Source organism: Phoxinus phoxinus, assembly GCF_949152265.1.
Source record: "Phoxinus phoxinus genome assembly, chromosome: 18".
Lineage (NCBI taxonomy): Eukaryota > Metazoa > Chordata > Actinopteri > Cypriniformes > Leuciscidae > Phoxinus > Phoxinus phoxinus.
In genome coordinates, this window is record NC_136893.1 from 22,970,444 (window position 1) to 22,995,828 (window position 25,385).

The 25,385-nt window shown below is 44.0% G+C and overlaps 1 protein-coding gene across 1 annotated transcript in view; it reads right to left on the reverse strand.

Annotated features, from left to right (window-relative positions):
- LOC306985326 (hemicentin-1-like) overlaps positions 1-25,385 on the reverse strand; it is a 117,907-nt gene that overhangs the window by 19,806 nt on the left and 72,716 nt on the right. The gene's annotated exons all lie outside the window — the stretch shown is intronic.

Below are 25,385 nucleotides of genomic sequence, written 5' to 3' on the forward strand. Positions count from 1 at the left end.
TTAGGGACCTTACAGTGCAGAATGACTGTCTCTGTGCTGTACACCTTGTGAGTTGGATTCTGAGAAATGTTGGGCTTGGGAATCTGAATCGGAGGGTCTAGCGGATGAATAATCCTTAGGTTAGAGTGGCTAAATACCAACACTTTTTAATACAGTTGTGTAACTAAAAAATAAAACAGTTAAAAAACATAGTCCTTAAAAGATAATATGACAAACCATAAACAATGTATTGTGTATATATATATATATATATCTTACCTCCAGTGCTCTCTTGAGACATTACTTGCACATAGACTGCCACTATAATTTAAAATAGATTCAGAGAAATGCTAGGTTACAGTATAGTGATTTCCTAGTTGTATTGTTTTCAAATATAAATAATATTAATGTAGGTACCTTACCTGTCAAAAGGATGATTTTAAATGTTTCCATTTGCAGCTGCTGTCAAAGTAAAGCCTCAGTGAACACAGATCTTGCGTGACTCTCTGCAACTAGAAAAGCTTCCTGTTATAACCACTTTTGATGGAAACCTGACAGGAAATCATGACGTCCTGTCTACTTCCATTTCACCTATAACGCTTATCACATGTTTGATATTTTGAATAACCTATTTCCCTTTTTACCTGTAATAAAACAATGTTCAGTGAACCTTGCAAGTGTGTGCATATCCAAGTGTTGTGTGTTGTCTGAGAGGCAGATAGTGAGCCTGCAGTATATAACAAAATCGAGTTGTAGATGATTATGTACAATCATGAAAACCTTTTCATTTGACATGAAGGCATTTTTAACCTCTAGAATGCACCCATGGCCAATTTAATATTATATTATATGTTTTAATTATTAATACTTACCAGTTGTGAAGGTCTGTTATTGTTCTGGTTTCTGTTTTAAGTATTGTGGGTGTGGTTTGCGCTATTGTTCAAAAAATATTGATGAATGCAGTTTTTTCTGAACTTCCTTTTTTCCTCCATAACCATGCTGGATTATGGCATGCATTCAAAACAGTTTTACACAAAAATCACAAACAAGTATCACAACAAACACTTCTAGCAATTAAACATTTTTAGTTTGAAAAAGAGGAACCTAAATAGGTCTCTCTAAAATGTGTACGCATCAACAACAGACAGAGGATAAAGACTTGAGGAACGGTTTAAGAATATGATACTTGGGCCAACAATGTTGGACTGAAGTGTACTGCAGCTGAATGTGCACTTACAGCACATTTACAGCACAAATGCAATGTCTTCTACAGCATACTTTAAAGGTGGGAAGTCATTTTCTGTCTAAGTCACATTCAGCCCAGCCTCCTGATCTGGCATGTGGTCAACCAACATCCTGTAAGCAGTCTTTAACAAATCTTCTTGAGGTGGGGCTGCAACAAACCAAGCTTTTTCTCAAAAAACAGCCCGGCAATAATGTGTTTTAAGGGTGGTTTTCCTACATGGGTTGCAGGACTGCAGAATGACTAAAACATTATCAGCTATTTAAAATTTCTTGTCTAAGTAACACCCACTTTACTAATGATGGAAATAGGCGCAGTTACAATAGCAAAATATGTTGGAGAGCGTTGCTATAGTGTGACAATATTGTATTGCAATAGGTAGCACATTAATGTTAATACCAAAGCAAAACTAGTTAGCACACCATTTGTTATTGAAAGGATATGACAATATCTTAAAAAAACACTAGAAGAGAGAGAGAGAAAGAGAAAGCCATTGTGGTTAGAAAGAGGGGGTTGAAAACAGTAAAGCAAGTGTCTGTTTATTTTCAAACTTCTTTGATTATTTTCAACCCTACAAATAGTTGCTAATTTATAGTAAGAGGTTGATATTGAAAACCCAGTTGCTGATGGGAACAACAGTATCCTCCCCACACAATGACGCATTGCTAACTCGTTAAAGTTTTGTTGGTAGCTGTAGCCTTGTGGTTAATGAAATGTCAACCAACATGTACACCCAGTTCTTACATTACAGTTACTAGCACTTAGTAAATATTTAACCCTTGAGCATCAATAAAAAAAAAGTTACACATGTACATAGTGGACAAAAATGTCCTTGTCAAAAAACGCTCATAAAAATGTGAAGCTTGGGAGCACAGACTTAAGTTTGGTCTCATTTTAAAGAAGACCCTTGGCAGATTATTATTACCAATAACAAGTAAATCCAAAAAAAAAGTTATATAGGTTTAAGTTTATAAAAGATTATGAACATTATTTTATATAAAATAAATATATAAACTTTCGTTTACAAAGACGTGAACCTCTCCGAGTGGTCAGGAGTGTCTGATATGCTCTGTCACAGTGTCTGGTTTATGTTCCTTGGGTCACCACTAGATGTCCTCCTTCCCCACGGTGTCCATCACACTATTGAACTACATTTCCCACGATTCTTGTCTTCTCATTGCACTCGGCTGGTTCCTTATCACTGATCATTGCACTCAGCCATTTCCCCATTATCATTGTCTATTCCCTGTGTATATATACCCTGTCTGTTTTAGTATGTGTCACGGAGTCCTTATCTATTATCACGCCACTTCGGAGTCCTGGTTTCTTGTCTGTTCTTGTTTTATGTTTGGATTGATCTTTTGGTTTTGACCCCTGCCTGGACTGTTTGTGAGTACGGATTTCCCCAAATAAATACTGCGCTTGGATCTACCTTTTCCTGTGTGTGTTCGTGACAGAAGGACTCCGTCAAGCCTAGATCCAGCAGTATGAGTTCCAACTTCTCTTCCCCAGCCATCGAGCGGGAGAGGAGGGATTGTTTTGAGGGGACCCGTCTGGTTATTTTTCGTGGGACCCGGGGAGGTCACAGAGGAGGAGGAGGAGGTGGTCGAGAACAAGGCCAACACCACTCTCCACCTTGGCCCCCCTTCGTCCCTGGACTGGTGAGGGACGGATCAGAGCCACCATCTCGCCATCGTGGGCGGAGAAGGGGAGAACGTACGTCCGCCCAGTCAGAGACCGTTCATGTCCCGTCTGCCCAGTCAGAGGTCATCTGCGTCCCGTCTGCCCAGTCAGAGACCATGCACGTTCCGTCTGCCCAGTCAGAGGCCATGCACGTTCCGTCTGCCCAGTCAGAGACCGTTCACGTCCCGTCTGCCCAGTCAGAGACTGTTCAGGTCACGTCTGCCCAGCCAGAGAGGGTTCAACCCACGTCTGCCCTGTCGGAGACAGATCGGGAGATGCCCATTCTCATGGCCGGGGGGGCACTGATCGGTTATTTAGAGCGTTTAGCTCGGATCCTGGAGACGCCCTTCAGTCCTTCAGTGTCTGCTGTTCCTGAGTCGGAGCCAGTGTCTGCTGTTCCTGAGTCGGAGCCAGTGTCTGCTGTTCCTGAGTCGGAGCCAGTGTCTGCTGTTCCTGAGTCGGAGCCAGTGTCTGCTGTTCCTGAGTCGGAGCCAGTGTCTGCTGTTCCTGAGTCGGAGCCAGTGTCTGCTGTTCCGATTTTGGTGGTCCGGAGACGGAGGAGGAGAAGGAGAGGAACCTCTTCATCGGGTCGTCTGGTGGGTTCTAACCCAGAGACCAGCCCGGAGGTAACTGCCATCCCTGCCAGCCCCGCCCGAGCTGCTCGCCCTGCCGGCCCCGCCCGAGCTGCTCGCCCTGCCGGCCCCGCCCGAGCTGCTCTCCCTGCCGGCCCCGCCCGAGCTGCTCGCCCTGCCGGCCCCGCCCGAGCTGCTCGCCTTGCCGGCCCCGCCCGAGCTGCTCGCCCTGCCGGGACCGTCCCAGTTGCTCGCCCTGGTTCCTGAGCCGGTGGTGCCTGTTGCGGTTCCTGAGCCGGTGGTGCCTGTTGCGGTTCCTGAGCCGGTGGTGCCTGTTGCGGTTCCTGAGCCGGTGGTGCCTGTTGCGGTTCCTGAGCCGGTGGTGCCTGTTGCAGTTCCTGAGCCGGTGGTGCCTGTTGCAGTTCCTGAGCCGGTGGTGCCTGTTGCTGTTCCTGAGCCGGTTGCTGTTGTTGTTCCTGAGCCGGTGGTGTCTGTTGCAGTTCCTGAGCCGGTGGTGTCTGTTGCAGTTCCTGAGCCGGTGGTGCCTGTTGCTGTTCCTGAGCCGGTTGCTGTTGTTGTTCCTGAGCCGGTGGTGTCTGTTGCTGTTCCTGAGCCGGTGTCTTTTGCTGTTCCTGAGCCGGTTGCTGTTGTTGTTCCTGAGCCGGTGGTGTCTGTTGCTGTTGCAGTTCCTGAGCCGGTGGTGTCTGTTGCAGTTCCTGAGCCGGTGGTGTCTGTTGCAGTTCCTGAGCCGGTTGCTGTTGTTGTTCCTGAGCCGGTGGTGTCTGTTGCTGTTGCAGTTCCTGAGCCGGTGGTGTCTGTTGCAGTTCCTGAGCCGGTGGTGTCTGTTGCTGTTCCTGAGCCGGTGTCTTTTGCTGTTCCTGAGCCGGTTGCTGTTGTTGTTCCTGAGCCGGTGGTGTCTGTTGCTGTTCCTGTTCCTGAGCCGGTGGTGTCTGTTGCAGTTCCTGAGCCGGTGGTGTCTGTTGCTGTTCCTGAGCCGGTGTCTTTTGCTGTTCCTGAGCCGGTTGCTGTTGTTGTTCCTGAGCCGGTGGTGTCTGTTGCTGTTGCAGTTCCTGAGCCGGTGGTGTCTGTGACTGTTCCTGAGCAAGGGTCTATTCCTGTTCCGCTTGGGTCTTCACCGCCATGGCTGCCCGAGTGGTCGTCTTCACCCTGTTCGTCTCCGCCCTGGCCGCCAGATGGACTGTCATCTCCGCCCTGGCCGCCAGATGGACTGTCGTCTTCGCCCTGGCCGCCCGAGGGGTCTTCACCGCCCTGGCCGCCCGAGGGGTCTTCACCGCCCTGGCCGCCCGAGGGGTCTTCACCGCCCTGGCCGCCCGAGGGGTCTTCACCGCCCTGGCCGCCCGATGAACTGTCCGCTTCGCCCTGGCCGCCCGATGAACTGTCCGCTTCGCCTGTCCCTCCCGTCCCGCCCTGGTCTGTCCCTCCCGTCCCGCCCTGGTCTGTCCCTCCCGTCCCGCCCTGGTCTGTCCCTCCCGTCCCGCCCTGGTCTTATGGAGCGTCTGGTAGCCGCTCCGTAGGGAGGGGGTAATGTCACATGTCTGTCCTGTCTGGTGATGCACATGGGTGTTTTGTTATTTTGGGGCCATGTGCTCTTGTCATTGTCTGGTCCCTCCCCCTTGTTATCTGATTATTGGTTTAGTTGTCCCACCTGTCCTGCTCGTTACCCTCCTTGTTTGCCTCCCTATTTAGTCTTCCTGTGTTTGCTGTCCTGTGCTGGTTCGTTGTACATGTTACGTGTGTCTGTGCCTGTCCTGCCCTGTCCGTGTTGGATTTAGTTTCTGATTTCCTTTGTTGGTTTGTTTTATGTTTTATCTTTATTAAATCTTCATTTCACTCCGCATTTGAGTCCTCGCTCTCCTTTCCACTACCACACCGTGACATGCTCACACACACACACAAAAAAAAAACACTTCTGTGGGTAGGGTGCTACCACAGAAACGGAAATTCTCGGGCCAGCAACATGTGTCCAAATTTCAATCTTAACCGTTCTATTTCATCAGAAACAATCTGAAAACAGGGCTTTACGTGTAAAATACAGAACTTGTACTTTAATGATCTGTTGTCAATATATTAAAACAAATACATTTTAATAATAATAATTATTATTATTGCTGCCGTTGTTGTCATCATTATATATATGTTGTTGCTTGTTGTTGTTGTAGACCTCCAATTGATATGTGCCAAAGGGAAGTTTATTTTTCAGTGCTTTGCATTTTTAGGGTGACAAGTTATTTGTTGTCAATATAACAAATCCATTTGAATCTTCCACAATTGTGTCATCAGAAAAATGATGCACAACTCTCCAGTGAAAGTAGTGTTGATTCCATATTGAACCTTATTATAAGCAGAGCTAATGCTTCCCTGTTTTAAAAATAAGAGCAGAGTAATAGTTTATAATGTTTATGATATCCCATAACATCAGCAACAGTTAAAAAAGCACACTACTTTAGGCTCTGATTAATGGTAAATCGTGTAACCAGTGCTGTTAGTAACTGGATTCATCGGTGTGTTTTTGCAGAGTGTCAATCTATGTAAAACCTTTGACCTAGCAGATAAAACCACAAGTCATATTTAAAACCCTTCTTGCCTCTGTTAAATCTAAATCAATCGCCCGCTGGTTTATCAGAAACAGACTGATGGCAACAGCATCCGGTGCAAACCTGGGACCTCTGAATAAAATTTGACATAGAATTTCACAAACAAGAGGATTTTTTTGCAATATTTTTCAATATTTTTTTCTTTGTTCACTGCAGCACTATATCCAATATGGAAATTTAAAGCACAATTGTCATTTAATTAATGGTGCTTGCCTATAGGCAAAGCAACATTAGTGTTATCTTGCATACTTATTACTGGTGCTTGCTTTAGCAAGGCAACAGTATTGTTATTGCTCATACTTATTAATGGTGCTTGCCTATAGGCAAAGCAACATTAGTGTTATTGCTCATACTTATTTTTATTCTTATTCTTATTATTCTGCCGCTTTTTTGGCGCGAAACTCGCCCCGCACCGTTTGTCACAGACCCCTGAGTGAGGTGTCAAATCGACCGGCCCATTGAGGAGAGGTGTGCTATATCTTTTCTAAGCGATCGGGTGTACGATGTTCGCACAGCGGACGAAAAAGCGGCCAAAAAAGTCCCATTGACTTAACATTGCGGAATTTTCAGAAATTCAAATCCCAACTGTCATTTTTCACACACACAGACACAAAGGGCCTGACACCCCTGCATGTCTCCCCCTCTCTCTCCCTCAGAGGATTTATATTATCCAGCAGCCAATAAGTAATGGCCTAAAATCTTCATAGCCACACCATAGCAACCAGTTACAGCACCCTAGCAACCATAGGCTATAGGCACGAGGCCGCAGGCCTCGTGCACTCATTATAATGCACTCGTTTAATAACACAACCACTCAAAATACCTTAGAACTCCCTAGCAACACCCTAGCAACCACCCAAAATACCTTAGAACTCCCTAGCAACACCATAGCAACCACCCAAAACACCTTAGAACACCCTAGCAACCACCCATAACACCCTAACAACCACCCAAAATACCTTAGAACTCCCTAGCAACACCATAGCAACCACCCAAAATACCTCATAACTCCCTAGCAACCACCCAAAATACCTCAGAACTCCCTAGTAACACCATAGCAACCACCCAAAATACCTTAGAACTCCCTAGCAACACCCTAGCAACCACCCAAAATACCTCAGAACTCCCTAGCAACCGCCTAGCAACCACCCAGAACACCCTAGCAACCACCCAGAACACCCTAGCAACTGCCTAGTAACCACCTAGAACACCCTAGCAACTGCCTAGCAACCACCCAAAACACCCTAGTAACCACCCAGAACACCCTAGCAACCAACCCAAAACATGAATAAGCCATACCTCAGCAGCAGAACATCGTACAGACATGGTTGTTGGCTCGTATGCAATCATGTACCACACTCTAGCAACCGAGTGGTGAGTTTTGCCACTGCAAGCACCATTCACATTTTCTTCTGGAAATGTACGTTCTAGTTAATGGTGCTTGCTTTAGCAAGGCATCATTATTGTTATCCGTCATACTTATTATTCTTTTTATTCTTTTTATTCCGCCGCTTTTTTGACGCGCTACTCCTCCCGCAGCTTTTGTCACAGACCCATGAATGAGGTGTCAAATCGTGCGGCCTATTCGGGAATGGTGTGCTATGACTTTTATAAGCGATCGGGGGTGCGGTGGTCGCCCCAGGGGCGAAAAAGTCGACGAAAAAACGCATAGACTTAACATTACGTCAAACTTTGACGAGTCATAGCTCAGAGTTGGGATTTCGTAGAAATGTGAAATTTACCACATTTGGAGAGGCTGGCAGGCTCTGTAAGAACATACCTCACAATGGGGTAAAAGTTGCACCCCTGGGGGGCAGGAGCGGCCCAAACTTTTCCTATTGACTTAACATGGTGTAGGACGTCCCATGAAATGGAGAGAGAGAGAGAGTAAGCGATTTTGTATTGAACATAACTCTGGATCACAGTGTCATAGAGACAAGGGGGCGGGCTCATTTTACTCAGACGACCAATCAGTCTCTCCGGATCATTGTGAAGCTATCAGGCCACGCCCCTAGCAACCATTTAGAGCACCTTAGCAACAAGTTCCATAGACTTCCATTGAAAGAGATCAAATGGATATCTCTGGATAGAAGAGTCATAGAAACATGAGGGTGGTCTCGTTTGACTCGGGGCAGCAAACAGCCAATCATGAATCACATCAACACTTCCTAGCCCCTCCCTAGCAACCATTGTCGAGCACCTTAGCAACCAAAATTCACAGACTCATAGCTCAGAGCAAGGATGTCGCAGAAACGTGTAATTTGGCACATTTAAAGAGACTGGCAGGCTCTGTAAGAACATAACACACAATGGGGTAAAAGTTGCACCCCTGGGGGGCAGGAGGGGCCCAAAGTTGCCCCAATGAAGTACTATGGTGTAGGACAGCCCATGAAATGGGCTGTCCTACACCATAGTAAGCGATATTCTATTAAACATAACTCTGGATCACATTTGAAGAGGCTGGTAGGCTCTGTAACAATATAGCACACAATGGGGTAAAAGTTGCACCCCTGGGGGGCAGGAGGGGCTCAAAGTTGCCCCAATGAAGTACTATGGTGTAGGACAGCCCATGAAATGGGCTGTCCTACACCATAGAAACCGCATTTGTATTGAACATAACTCTGGATCACAGTGTCATAGAGACAAGGGGGCGGGCTCATTTTACTCAGACGACCAATCAGTCTCTCAGGATCATTGTGAAGCTTTCAAGCGACGCCCTAGCAACCATTTAGAGCTCCTTAGCAACAAGCTCCATAGACTTCCATTGAAAGACATCAAAGGGATATCTCAGGATATAAGTGTCATAGAAACATGAGGGTGGGCTCGTTTGACTCGGGGCAGCAAACAGCCAATCCCCAATCACCTCAACACATCCTAGCCCCTCCCTAGCAACCATTGTCGAGCACCTTAGCAACCAAAATCCAAAGAGGGATATCTTCCATTCTGAATGTCACAGAGATGTGGGAGTTGGTTTATATCATTCATACTGACAAGCAGCCTTTGGAGTTTCATGATTGGCAGCTGCCAAGCCACTCCCTAGCAACAAAAGAGAGTACCCTAGCAACCATTTTGCAAGACCTATATCTCTGCATCAAAACATCGTATAGAGATGGGGGTTGGTTTATACATTCACACTGACTTTGGAGCTTCATGATTGGCAAATGCCAAGACACTCCCTAGCAACCAAACAGATTACCCTAGCAACCGTTTTGCAAGGCGTATATCTCTGCATCAGAACATCGTATAGAGATGGGGGTTGGCTCTTTTGACTCATGCTAGCAAACAGGACTTGCTACATGCTACACATGCTAGCAGTGAATAGCTACATGCTAATTTTGATTAGCTAAGTGCTAAATCATGCCAAGAAAATGCTACAAACACCATAGTAACCATCTGTGACAACTACCAACCACCTAGTAACAACATAGCAACTACCCAGAATACCCTAGCAACTGCGTAGCAACGCCCTAGCAACCACAAAAATACCCTGGCAACTGCCTAGCAACGCCCTAGTAACCACACAGAACACCCTAGCAACTGCCTAGCAACCGCCTAGCGACCACCCAGAACACCCTAGCAACCGCCTAGCAACCACCCAGAACACCCTAGCAACCGCCTAGCAACCACCCAAAACAACCTAGCAACCACCTAGCAACCGCCTAGCAACCACCCAGAACACCCTAGCAACCGCCTAGCAACCACCTAGCAACCGCCTAGCAACCACCCAGAACACCCTAGCAACCGCCTAGCAACTGCCTAGCAACCACCCAGAACACCCTAGCAACCGCCTAGCAACCACCCAGAACACCCTAGCAACCGCCTAACAACCACCCAGAACACCCTAGCAACCGCCTAGCAACCACCTAGCAACCACCTAGCAACCACCCAGAACACCCTAGCAACCACCTAGCAACCAACCAAAACACCCTAGCAACCGCCTAGCAACCACCCAGAACACCCTAGCAACCGGGTCGTGTTTTTTGCCACTGCAAGCACCATTCACATTTTCTTCTGGAAATGTACGTTCTAGTTATTATTATTTTTCTTTTTATTCTGGACAAAGTTTGGCGCGAAACTCGCCCCGCACCGTTTGTCACAGACCCCTGAGTGAGGTGTCAAATCGACCGGCCCATTGAGGAGAGGTGTGCTATATCTTTTCTAAGCGATCGGGTGTACGATGTTCGCACAGCGGACGAAAAAGCGGCCAAAAAAGTCCCATTGACTTAACATTGCGGAATTTTCAGAAATTCAAATCCCAACTGTCATTTTTCACACACACAGACACAAAGGGCCTGACACCCCTGCATGTCTCCCCCTCTCTCTCCCTCAGAGGATTTATATTATCAAGCAGCCAATAAGTAATGGCCTAAAATCTTCATAGCCACACCATAGCAACCAGTTACAGCACCCTAGCAACCATAGGCTATAGGCACGAGGCCGCAGGCCTCGTGCACTCATTATAATGCACTCGTTTAATAGAGATTTTAAATACTCTGCGGCCGAGTGCCTAACCTTAGCCCTAACCCCATAGTAACCATCTGTGAAAACTACCAACCACCTAGTAACACCATAGCAACCAGTTACAGCACCCTAGCAACCATAGGCTATAGGCACGAGGCCGCAGGCCTCGTGCACTCATTATAATGCACTCGTTTAATAACACAACCACTCAAAATACCTTAGAACTCCCTAGCAACACCCTAGCAACCACCCAAAATACCCTAGAACTCCCTAGCAACACCATAGCAACCACCCAAAACACCTTAAAACACCCTAGGAACCACCCATAACACCATAGCAACCACCCAAAATACCTTAGAACTCCCTAGCAACACCATAGCAACCACCCAAAATACCTCATAACTCCCTAGCAACACCATAGCAACCACCCAAAACACCCTAGCAACCACCCATAACACCCTAGCAACCACCCAAAATACCTCAGAACTCCCTAGCAACACTATAGCAACCACACATAACACTCTAGCAACCACCCAAAATACCCTAGAACTCCATAGCAACCACCCAAAATTCCTAAGAACTCCCTAGCAACCACCCATAACACCCTAGCAACCACCCAGAACACCCTAGCAACCACCTAGCAACACCCTAGAAACCACCCAGAACACCTTAGCAACCACCTGAACAACATGAATAAGCCATATCTCAGCAACAGAACATCGTACAGACATGGTTGTTTGCTCGTATGCAATCATGTACCACACTCTAGCAACCGGGTCGTGTTTTTTGCCACTGCAAGCACCATTCACATTTTCTTCTGGAAATGTACGTTCTAGTTACTGGTGCTTGCTTTAGCAAGGCAACAGTATTGTTATTGCTCATACTTATTATTATTATTTTTCTTTTTATTCTGGACAAAGTTTGGCGCGAAACTCGCCCCGCACCGTTTGTCACAGACCCCTGAGTGAGGTGTCAAATCGACCGGCCCATTGAGGAGAGGTGTGCTATATCTTTTCTAAGCGATCGGGTGTACGATGTTCGCACAGCGGACGAAAAAGCGGCCAAAAAAGTCCCATTGACTTAACATTGCGGAATTTTCAGAAATTCAAATCCCAACTGTCATTTTTCACACACACAGACACAAAGGGCCTGACACCCCTGCATGTCTCCCCCTCTCTCTCCCTCAGAGGATTTATATTATCAAGCAGCCAATAAGTAATGGCCTAAAATCTTCATAGCCACACCATAGCAACCAGTTACAGCACCCTAGCAACCATAGGCTATAGGCACGAGGCCGCAGGCCTCGTGCACTCATTATAATGCACTCGTTTAATAGAGATTTTAAATACTCTGCGGCCGAGTGCCTAACCTTAGCCCTAACCCCATAGTAACCATCTGTGAAAACTACCAACCACCTAGTAACACCATAGCAACCAGTTACAGCACCCTAGCAACCATAGGCTATAGGCACGAGGCCGCAGGCCTCGTGCACTCATTATAATGCACTCGTTTAATAACACAACCACTCAAAATACCTTAGAACTCCCTAGCAACACCCTAGCAACCACCCAAAATACCCTAGAACTCCCTAGCAACACCATAGCAACCACCCAAAACACCTTAAAACACCCTAGGAACCACCCATAACACCATAGCAACCACCCAAAATACCTTAGAACTCCCTAGCAACACCATAGCAACCACCCAAAATACCTCATAACTCCCTAGCAACACCATAGCAACCACCCAAAACACCCTAGCAACCACCCATAACACCCTAGCAACCACCCAAAATACCTCAGAACTCCCTAGCAACACTATAGCAACCACACATAACACTCTAGCAACCACCCAAAATACCCTAGAACTCCATAGCAACCACCCAAAATTCCTAAGAACTCCCTAGCAACCACCCATAACACCCTAGCAACCACCCAGAACACCCTAGCAACCACCTAGCAACACCCTAGAAACCACCCAGAACACCTTAGCAACCACCTGAACAACATGAATAAGCCATATCTCAGCAACAGAACATCGTACAGACATGGTTGTTTGCTCGTATGCAATCATGTACCACACTCTAGCAACCGGGTCGTGTTTTTTGCCACTGCAAGCACCATTCACATTTTCTTCTGGAAATGTACGTTCTAGTATTTATTATTATTCTTCCACACAAAAGTTCGGCGCGAAACTCGCCCCGCACCGTTTGTCACAGACCCCTGAGTGAGGTGTCAAATCGACCGGCTCATTGAGGAGAGGTGTGCTATATCTTTTCTAAGCGATCGGGTGTACGATGTTCGCACAGCGGACGAAAAAGCGGCCAAAAAAGTCCCATTGACTTAACATTGCGGAATTTTCAGAAATTCAAATCCCAACTGTCATTTTTCACACACACAGACACAAAGGGCCTGACACCCCTGCATGTCTCCCCCTCTCTCTCCCTCAGAGGATTTATATTATCCAGCAGCCAATAAGTAATGGCCTAAAATCTTCATAGCCACACCATAGCAACCAGTTACAGCACCCTAGCAACCATAGGCTATAGGCACGAGGCCGCAGGCCTCGTGCACTCATTATAATGCACTCGTTTAATAGAGATTTTAAATACTCTATAAAAACTCACTCGTAGGCACGAGGCCGCAGGCCTCGTGCCTAACCTTAGCCCTAACCCCATAGTAACCATCTGTGGAGCCCTAGCAACCACCCTGAAGTCCCTAGCAACTGCCTAGCAACCGCCTAGCAACCACCCAGAACACCCTAGCAACTGCCTAGCAACCACCTAGCAACCACCTAGAATGGCCTAAAATATTCATAGCCACACCATAGCAACCAGTTACAGCACCCTAGCAACCATAGGCTATAGGCACGAGGCCGCAGGCCTCGTGCACTCATTATAATGCACTCGTTTAATAGAGATTTTAAATACTCTATAAAAACTCACTCATAGGCACGAGGCCGCAGGCCTCGTGCACTCATTATAATGCACTCGTTTAATAGAGATTTTAAATACTCTGCGGCCGAGTGCCTAACCTTAGCCCTAACCCCATAGTAACCATCTGTGAAAACTACCAACCACCTAGTAACACCATAGCAACCACCAAAAATACCTTAGCAACCGCCCTGAACACCCTAGCAACCGCCTAACAACCACCCAGAACACCCTAGCAACCGCCTAGCAACCACCCAATACACCCTAGCAACCGCCTAGCAACCACCCAGAACACCCTAGCAACCGCCTAGCAACCATCCAGAACACCCTAGCAACCACCTAGCAACCACCCAGAATACCCTAGAAACCACCTAGCAACCACCCAGAACACCCTAGCAACCACCCGAACAACATGAATAAGCCATATCTCAGCAGCAGAACATCGTACAGATATGGTTGTTGGCTCGTATGCAATCATGTACCACACTCTAGCAACCGAGTGTCGATTTTTGCCACTGCAAGCACCATTCACATTTTCTTCTGGAAATGTACGTTCTAGTTTTTCTTCTTATTATTATTCCACACAAAGTTTGGCGCGAAACTCGCCCCGCACTGTTTGTCACAGACCCCTGAGTGAGGTGTCAAATCGACCGGCCCATTGAGGAGAGGTGTGCTATATCTTTTCTAAGCGATCGGGTGTACGATGTTCGCACAGCGGACGAAAAAGCGGCCAAAAAAGTCCCATTGACTTAACATTGCGGAATTTTCAGAAATTCAAATCCCAACTGTCATTTTTCACACACACAGACACAAAGGGCCTGACACCCCTGCATGTCTCCCCCTCTCTCTCCCTCAGAGGATTTATATTATCCAGCAGCCAATAAGTAATGGCCTAAAATCTTCATAGCCACACCATAGCAACCATTTAAAGCACCCTAGTAACCATAGACTATAGGCACGAGGCCGCAGGCCTCGTGTACTCATTATGATGCACTCGTTTAATAGAGATTTTAAATACTCTATAAAAACTCACTCATTGGCACGAGGCCGCAGGCCTCGTGCACTCATTATAATGCACTCGTTTAATTGAGATTTTAAATAGTCTATAAAAACTCACTCATAGCGGCCTCGTGCACTCATTATAATGCACTCGTAGAGATTTTAAATACAGAACTCCCTAGCAACACCCTAGCAACCACCCAAAATACCTTAGAACTCCCTAGCAACACCATAGCAACCACCCAAAACACCTTAGAACACCCTAGCAACCACCCATAACACCCTAACAACCACCCAAAATACCTCAGAACTCCCTAGCAACACCATAGCAACCACTCAAAATACCTTAGAACTCCCTAGCAACACCATAGCAACCACTCAAAATACCTTAGAACTCCCTAGCAACACCATAGCAACCACCCAAAATACCTTAGAACTCCCTAGCAACACCATAGCAACCACCCAAAACACCTTAGAACACCCTAGGAACCACACATAACACCCTAGCAACCACCCAAAATACCTTAGAACTCCCTAGCAACACCATAGCAACCACCCAAAATACCTAAGAACTCCCTAGCAACAGCATAGCAACCATCCATAACACCCTAGCAACCACCCAGAACACCATAGTAACCACCCAGAACACCCTAGCAACCGCATAGCAACCACCCAGAATACCCTAGCAACCACCTAGCAACGCCCTAGCAACCACCCAGAACACCCTAGCAACTGCCTAGCAACCACCCAGAACACCCTAGCAACACCCTAGCAACCACCTAGCAACCACCCTAGCAACCAACCGAACAACATGAATAAGCCATATCTCAGCAGCAGAACATCGTACAGACATGGTTGTTGGCTCGTATGCAATCATGTACCACACTCTAGCAACCGGGTCGTGTTTTTTGCCACTGCAAGCACCATTCACATTTTCTTCTGGAAATGTACGTTCTAGTTATTATTATTATTTCAATAATATAAGTGGGTTTATTATTTTATTGGAAACACTCTCAATTACGTGGGATTTCACTGTGAATAAACAGGTTCAGACAACTTAAGTGACACTTGAAATAGATGCAAGAAATATAAAACAAAAAATTGTCAGTTATGCCCTCACTAACAGGTTATTCATTTTAAGCCAAAAAGGAATTTATTCGATGTTTCTTGTATTTTGTTGAAAGAATGAATCACAGAAGCGAGTCTGGGCCTCTATTATTGTGCACACGTCAGCTCATCCTCCAGCACCACTGTAAACATCTACAACAGGAGAAAGAGAGAAGAACGTGCGTCAGGTACCAGGAAACTCCATTCCCCAGAATGCATCTGTTAAACTACACCAAATGCACTGAATATGTGTGGGACTGCAACAGTACTGGTCACTGAGACTGACCAACACGATCTCATGAAAGTGCGTATCTATACGATGAATGTTATTTCTTGGGTAGGATTAGGAGTGGGGAGTGCGTGCATATTACACGCCATAAAGTGCATATCATATGCAAACATTTTTTTGCCGTAAATGGCATAAATAAATAACTAAATAAAATTTGTCGTTACATATTGATAGACATGCATTCAAATAAGTTTATTTCTTATACTGTTCGATATATAGTACAGGAAGACTAGAGTATTTGTATGTATATATATATATATATATATATATATATATATATATATATATATTGTAGCTTTGCTCACCATGTTATTCTATAGCATTGTGTCCTGCAGGAGAACTGCAAAAGACAAAATGATTTGAGATCATTGCATCATAATTTACAAGTACTTCTCCCATTCTTAAAATTACCCACAGTAACTACCATTGAAAAATTCAGTTGGTAATGGTATTTCAGTACTTCAGCTCACGCTTGTTTAATGCGTGACCAAAGTACTTCCCTAGTTGATCCCTTTGACAGTGCCCAGATTAATCTCTGTAGATTCGCTTAGAGAATTGTGGTATGCTGAAATAATTCTTATTATAAATATGATCATAGTTTCATTAATCACAAGGCTGGCAAGGATATTTCATCTCTCTCATCATCTGAAACAAGGAGACCGTTGTATTCTGTGTACTGCTGTGCACAGAGACACACACTTCCCTTATCCTGCATTCATAAATACCCCACACTAACATTAGTGAAGTTAGCTAGTTACCGGTTACATTAGCTAGATACATTTCAATATACCAACAATCCCCTGCTGATTGTCACAATTTAGTTTCATAGTTTCTCTCTCATCATCTGAAACAAGGAGACCATTGTATTCTGCCCAGCAAACACATTTACGCTGTGGCAACGTCTGTGGCACGATGAATTTCTGCTATGGCAACGTCGCTGTCTATGTGCTTGCAACATTGTAACAACGTAGAATTGACCTATGGCTAAGTCCCGCCCCCTCCACTCACTCGGACAAACAGTCAACATTCGGTGACAGGCGCTATATGGCAGCTGTCACAGTAGGAGGCATTTCACAGGCGCAATTGATGATTTTTGGATCATCTCGAAGTCACCAAAAGGGCCCTATACTATGCATTGGAGGGTTATATTAATAATTTTATTGTTGAGAAGGTTGATGAAAAGCTTCATCTCCAGGCAAAAATTTACAGGTCAGTGTAAATGTGATAAACCGCAAAAAAAAAAAAAAAAAAAAAAACACACACACAAAAAAAACCCCACAAAGTACCCCAATTGTTTTGGTAGAAATTGTCTAAAATGTTGTGCTTCAATATGTAATTAATGGTTCATGATCAAATTAAATATGTACAGGTCTAGGTTGCATACGTTTCCAGGACAAGCCTTTTTACCATCTTTACCGAGAGTAGCTTACCGCTCCGTTAGTTTACAGCATTTACATGAATCATTCAGCACAACATTGCTAACATTTGTTTTCTCGGTTATTTACAGATACGTTAATGAAGCTAAGTGACATGATGTACAACGCAGCTAGAAGCTAACGTTAATGTTTTCTAATGTTAGCCTAACGTTACATTAGAGATGTTAAAGATAACATTCAAATACGTTGTTGACTTTCCTTAGAACAGATGTAGACATCCTTGTTTAATTTATCCACGTTTAGTTGGTGTTGTGGTCTACCGCATAACTTACTCCAGAGCAGACACTTATCTCGGTTGAGATGTGACTTGGAAAAGGGTAAAAAATACACACCTTCGCCCAGCCTCTAGGATGCCTAGTTTCGGAGTTGCATGTACCCCATGCACTTTTAAATTGTTGACCATTTTAAACTTAAAATGACAAGAAAAAACATAAAAACGAATGAAAACTGACTAACTGCAATGCATTTCAATGGACGTGGAAGCAGAGAATGTCTGAGTGTATTGGGTTAGCTATGCGCACTGTGATTGACTCATCGCGTTTGGGGGCGTGGCTTACCCATAGATCAATTGTAAAGGCTGATTTATACTTCTGCGTCGGGTGTACGCCGTAGTGTATGTCGTAGGCTACGCACGTAGGCGACGCCGTCGTGAGCATTTATACTTCTGCGTTTATGTCTGCGTTGCATCGCCGAAATGGTAGTTGGCGGGGGCGGGTTTTAATGTTCCACTGTGTATAGATTCCTCGTGGCTGTTTTGATTTGGCTACTACAAGCAATGGCGACTGAAAGAGAGCGGATCATGTTGGAGCTGGAGCTTATCGAGTTGGAAAAACAGTCAATTTTAGTGAAATTTCTGAATTTACAGAACTTCTGAATTTAAAAATGGAGGGCGGTGCAGAAGAACACGCCGGAAACGCGTAGGAGGAAATGCAATGCTACCAAGCCGACCAATCACAGATCTTGCGGTCCGCGTCGTCGCGACGTGTAGTTACATTTTTGAGGAGGTGCGCGTCAGGGTACAGCGAAGGGTGCGGCGTATGGTACACGTCCATGCGTATGCTACGCTGTACCTACTGTAACTGCGCGCACCCGACGCAGAAGTATAAATTGGCCTTAAGACGCGACAGGGCTGTAGCAACATTGTTGCACGACATTCAGCAACTGAGAGGCGACGTTCAGACAATTTTTTATATGCTGCTAGATATGCCTATAGATATTCCCAATTTAGCATTTTGTTAGATAATTATATACTTTTTTTATCGTTTATTGCTTATCCTTATTATTATTTAATGGGGCTATCAGTAAATTAGCCTAATTATAATCAACACCTCCAAGTGTACACTTTGAAGAGTAAAAATGACAGAAGGTTTCGTTAATTCAACTTTATTAAAACTGCATATGGTAATCCAAATAGCAAAAGTAAAAAAAGTCATACATTTGTGAAAAAAAGAAAAGAAAAAAGAAATAAACGAATATACACATTTTTTTTAAAGTAACTTTTGGCCTATAATAAATAAAACATAAAAAGCAAAGGCAGATCAGAACATTTAATGAACAAAACCGGGTTTTGTATGGCAGACAGAAGTCAAAAGCCGGCTGATAAAGGCCGGTAACCGGGGAAACATCCACAAATCCAGAGGAGCAAAGAAACGAATGAGACTAAATAGCAGACAAATCAAATGAAAAACTAAACAGTGTGAGCGAGGCTACATTAGTCACATTAGAAATTAAAGTTGTACGTTGTGTTTGATAGCTGAGGCTAAATTAAATGCAATACTCACGTATCTGCTCGATGATGAATGAGAACACAATGAGCCCAACAGGTGGGTGAAATTTAAAAGACTGATTTTCCCGCTTCAGGGCAGTGACGAGTGACGAGTACATTATGTAGTCCAGTGGTTGTCCAGACAACCTCAGCACAACCTTAAGCAATGGCCCTGAACGGTGTTTTAATGTCAACATTGTGACAACGCTATAACAACCTTCTGGCCATGTTGTTAAAACGTTGTTAGAAGGTCGGGTACGTTGTGGCAACGTTCTGTGTTTGCTGGGTGTTTACTGCTGTACACAGAGACACAGTATTGTAGTTAATTCTCCCTTTCTCCTGCATTCATAAATACCCCCACACTAACATTAGTGAAGTTAGCTAGTTACCGGATACATTAGCTAGATACATTTCAATTCCAACAATCCCCTGCTAATTGTCACGATTTTGACTTGTCTTGGTCACATTTCATGTCTTTATCATGTTTCATGTCTTCTTCTTCTTCCTGTTTTTTTTGGCGGTTCGCACCAATTTTGCGCAATACCGCCACCTACTGTGAACTCGATCCAGAGACTCGAACCACTTACTCACTTCCCATCCTCCTCCGCTCAATAAAAATCGATGCTTCAGCCAGCGCTGCGTGTTCAGCTCCTCTGGCTTGAAGAAAGAAAGAAAAAAAAAAGGAAAAGAAAAAGAAAAAGAAACAATCTCAAATCCTACTAATTAAACTTGTGTTCTCCAAATATTTAAATACAGCTTCTCTGTCATTATGTCTTTGTTCGGGGTTTAATAGGTAGGCCACCTCAAATTTGTCTTCCTGTTTCAGTGGAAATTACGTCAACACAGAATTGACTAATGAATAAATTCTGCATGTTTCAAGGGCTTTAAGCCATATTCTGGGAAACTTTGCTATAGTGCGTCTCTCAAAGTGGCATGAAACGTAATTTGTGATAGTCTTTTGTTCCACATTGTGATGTATACTTCTTATTATGACGAGGGGAATGGCTTCTTGAACAAGACCAAATATAGGGCGGGACTTTGTCCATGTGGAATAGTTTGGATGACTGTGGTTTGCTATTGGTGGATCTAATGTGAGTGACAGGTGGCCCCGCCCTCGCGCCAGTCAACACGTCATCAGAGAAGAGATGTTGAGAAAAGATGTTGCAAGAGGGAGGGGAAGTTACGTTGATTAAAGATTATAAGGGCACATTAAAAAATATATTTATAATGAATACGGCAATATTCCATAATTGTGAATTGTCAATTTTGATTTCATGGTGACTTTAAGAGGGTAAAAGTTTAATGTTACATTACAAAGATGGTATGAACTTGTTATTTTTCTTCATAACTCTAACAGTTCCTAGATTTTAGGTGTTGCTTGTACATTCAACAAACTAATCTTTCAGTGCTTGGGAACCAAACATGAGGTGTCAGCTTGAGGTGTGTCCGGCAGCGTGTGTCAACTGTCGGAAGTCATGCTGCTTTATTTTCCGTTCTCTGCTCTCCTCCATATCACAGTTTCATTTTTACCCCACACAACCGCGAACAGTCACTCTGGCCTCTTTGAGTTGAAGCGGCTACATTCTCACAGTTTGCAGGGTCCTCCGTGTATGTGAGTCTCACAGCGGGAAACATGTCAGAGCCACACAAATGTTAATAGACACACAAAGTGTACAGATGTCCATAGTAATGTTTCGTCAGGTTGTTTTACGTTCCCCCATCAATTTGTTGTATTTTGTCAATTGAAGAATTATACATGTAACATTAGATGTGTGAGTTTGATGTAGTTGCATGATGCAAAGGAACCGAGTCTAAAACTAAATAAAGCTGGGGGGAAAAAAAGTCTCAATTAAGCCTCTAAATACAGAAGAAGAAGAAACTCACCAGGGTAAATGTGTGAGTTTTGTGGTTCAAAAACTATAAATATGATCTGTCATGTAAACCTGATGATGAATGTCTTTCAAAGATCTGAGTGGTGAAACAGCAATACATTGCAATACCTGGAGGCATAGTGTGCATTCAACAGGAGTTACTACATAAAATACATGTTTTTGATGCACATCAGCTTTTCAGAGTTATTTGAGTTATCTAACAGAGTGTAATTGCATGTCCATGGAGGACAAAACAAGTGTAGTTTTTGTCTTTAGGATCATTTTTTTTTTTTTGCAGTGTGATCCATAATTACTAGATTATAATAATAGATTTTTTTTATATATATTTTTTTATATTTACATTTTTTTGTACTATATTAAAAAGCAATACATTATATTTGTATTTCAATAATTAATTTATACATTCATATATTTAAAACTATAGATAAGATAAAATATTATTGTATTATAATCTGAATGTAATGAGCTTTTAGTGGGAAAATAAAGCCAGTAGCTATGTTTCCATCCACACGTTTTTATCCGAAATAAGTGATATCGAATGAAAAATGCCTTATGGAAACAGTAAAATTCTATTGAATTTCATGAATATCGACTCAAATGATTTTATCTTGATCGATATACGGCTTATGCGATAAACGCTGATGGAAACGTTATTTGCCGAATAAATAATGAATTACATTTTGTCTAGCAAAACTTTGTTCGCAAATGTTGGCTTAAATGTTGTGCGATTTAGTGCGAAAATGAATGGAAACACCTTAAAATGTCTCAAATCAATTCGATATACCAATTTGATCGCAAAACATCGTCATTAAGCACAGGTTTTTATTCGCTTTAAAGCCGTTGGATGAAAACACACTTTCACCAGCTTTATTCGCATGATTTTTTTTACCGAACTTCAGATAATTCGATTGACAAGTGGATGGAAACTTAGCTAGTGATTTCGAGCGAGCACACTCCCTGGTTGTTGATCTGCCTGTATTTGGGATCATCCCCTATGAGCATCTGATTCTTCAGCCACTCGATCTTAGGCTGCAGACAAAATACATGTCATTTCAACTGACGTAGCCACAAATAACATCAGCAAGTCATCCATCAAACTGGACCATTTCAAACGTATTTTTAACACATTACCGTTTAAATACTCTCACAATTAAATTAAATACATTTTAATAAGGTGTAATTAATACATGGATTACAAACCGAGAGGCATTTAATAACCAATAGTAACACTGTGAACTGGCGTAACTGAAGCTATATAACCCAACTCCAGTGCTAATGCTTCCCTAGCCTCATTCATTTTATCCCTTACACACACTTAGCATGGTCCTTATATAATGTCAAACATCTCAGTTACCCATAGATTAGTGGGACATCAGTTAGCATCATAATGCTACAGTACGTGCTAACAGAATGCTAAAATGCCTCTGTGAATTTGACCCATGCAGTGCAGCTGATGAACCATAAGTGAGCAGAAATTCAGGTATAAATACCCCACACTAACATTAGTCAAACATTTGCTTCCTCTCAATGAAAGCAAAAGGACCACGAAAGTACGCCACTTTCCCTTCAGCTCAGGCTTGTTTAATGCGTGACCAAAGCACTTCCCTAGTTGATCCCTTTGACAGTGCCCAGACTAATCTCTGTAGATTCGCTTAGAGAATTGTGGTATGCTGAAATAATTCTTATTATAAATATTATCATAGTTTCATTAATCACAAGGCTGGCCAGGAGATTTCATCTCTCTCATCATCTGAAACAAGCAGACCATTGTATTCTGTGTACTGCTGTGCACAGAGACACACACTCCCCTTATCCTGCATTCATAAATACCCCACACTAACATTAGTGAAGTTAGCTAGTTACCGGATACATTAGCTAGATACATTTCAATATACCAACAATCCCCTGCTGATTGTCGTGATTTTGTCTTGTCTTGGTCACATTTCATGTCTTTGTCATGTTTCATGTTTCATGTCTACTTCTACTTCTTCTTCCTGTTTTTTGCGCATTACCGCCACCTACTGTGAACTCGATCCAGAGACTCGAACCACTTCCCCACTTCCCATCCTCCTCCGCTCAATAAAAATCTATGCTTCAGCCAGCGCTGCGTGTTCAGCTCCTCTGGCTTGAAGAAAGAAAGAAAAAAAAGTAAAAGAAAAAGTAAAAATCTCAAATCCTATTAATTAAACCTGTGTTCTCCAAATATTTAAATAAAGCTTCTCTGTCATTATTTCTTTGTTCGGAGTTTAATATGTATACCTATTAATCATCTTTATTCTTTTCACAATACATTATTACGTGTTCTATTGTTTCGTTTTGTCCACACCATTCACATCGTCCTGTCGGATGCTTTGACATTAATTGCATTGTTTTATCAAGTCCTGTATGTCCATGAGTCTGGATAAAATGTTTTCCTCTCTTCTACTTCCACATGAGTGCCTACTTTTCCCCACTTTAGGCTGTACATACACATGTCTACCTTTACTTCCTGTTTCCCACTGTTGTTGCCATCTTTGATTTATTTGTTTTTTAATTATAGCTTTAATTTAATATCTACTATTATGATATTTCCATTCCTATTCTAGTCTCCTACAGAGCTTGTTTCGCCAGTTTGTCTGCGGCTTCATTCCTTTTCACCCCCACGTGAGCTGGAACCCACATGAATCCTTACACTTTTCTGCTGTAATAGATATAATTCCTGCAGAATTTCCACAACTAAATCCTGTCTCGTGTCTCACTTCTCATCATTATTGCAATTAACTCCCCTGAAAAAACGTACTTTTCTGCATATTTGAATTTTTGGAATGACTAACGCTACCCCAACAAGTTCATTATCTGGGTTTTTTGTTATGCATCTGTATATACTTGTGTTTTATGCCCATACTTTAATGTCATAGTGTCTGGTTGGTGTTCCCTGAGTGTCCACTAGAGGTCTCTTCCCCATACCATCACATATGAACTACATTTCCCACGATCCTTGTCTGCACTCATCATTGGTTCATTGCACACAGCTGTCTCCCGTCACCTTTTTAGTGTTTGTGTGTGTATACCCTGTGTGTTCTAGTGTTTGTCACAGAGTCCTTATGGTTTGTCACTACACTTCTGTTTCCTGGTTTGTTCTTGTTGTGTTTATTGTTTTGGACTGCTTATTTGGATTTTGACCCCTGCCTGGATACTACGATTTTGGATTACCCTTAATAAATATACTGCGACTGGATCTTCCTGTTTCCCGTGTGTGTCCGTGACAGAAGGACTCCGTCACTCATAGATCCAGCGGTATGGATTTCCGTGGCTCTTCCCCAACCCCTGAGGGGGAGAGTTTGCAAGCTAGAGAGGCTCCACCTCGTATGACATTATTTGAATGTTTTGCTTGGTAGAATCGCATCACTGAGGAGAGTGCTGCGCTCCTTGTGGATTCCAGGGAGAAAGCGGCATCCACTCACTCGCGATCACGGAGGAGGAAGAGTAAGACATCCCGTCTCCCTAATGTCCCGGAGATCGTCCCGGAGGCCGTCCCCGTGCAGCCCCCTGTCGTCCCGGAGGCCGTCCCCGTGCAGCCCGCTGTCGTCCCGGAGGCCGTCCCCGTGCAGCCCGCTGTCGTCCCGGAGGCCGCCCGATGGACTGTCTGCTCCGCCCTGGCCGCCCGATGGATCGCCTGCTTTGCCCCGGCTGGCTAAGCCATCACCCCGTTTCTGTTCCCCTCCATGGACCTGGCCCCCCATCCCTCCCCCTGTTCCTCCACCATTCCACCTCCCGCCTGGACTTTTGTTTTGTCTTCGGTTTTCATCTTGGAGCGTCTGGTAGCCGTTCCGTAGAGGGGGGGGGTTATGTCACAGTGTCTGGTGGTGTTCCCTGGGGGTCCACTAGAGGTCTCTTCCCCATACCATCACATATGAACTACATTTCCCACGATCCTTGTCTGCACTCATCATTGGTTCATTGCACACAGCAGTCTCCCGTCACCTTGTTAGTGTTTGTGTGTGTATATATACCCTGTGTGTTCTAGTGTTTGTCACGGAGTCCTTATGGTTTGTCACTACACTTCTGTTGTCTGTTTCCTGGTTTGTTCTTGTTGTGTTTATTGTTTTGGACTGCTTATTTGGATTTTGAACCCTGCCTGGATACTACGATTTTGGATTACCCTTAATAAACATACTGCGACTGGATCTTCCTGTTTCCCGTGTGTGTCCATGACATTTAACCACAGGTATTCCCTTACCTGGATTTCCTCGAGTTCACTCTCACTTCTTTTTGTCTCTCTTCCCGCATCCGTAAATCAACTGAAGGCTGTGGCAAAATCCACAAAGGGACTGCTGGTAAAGCCACTCTTGGAGTAATACTTAACTATTTTATAGCCAACTCCTTTACTAAATCTCCAACCCTCCATCCAAAACTGTTACACTCCCTTTTTC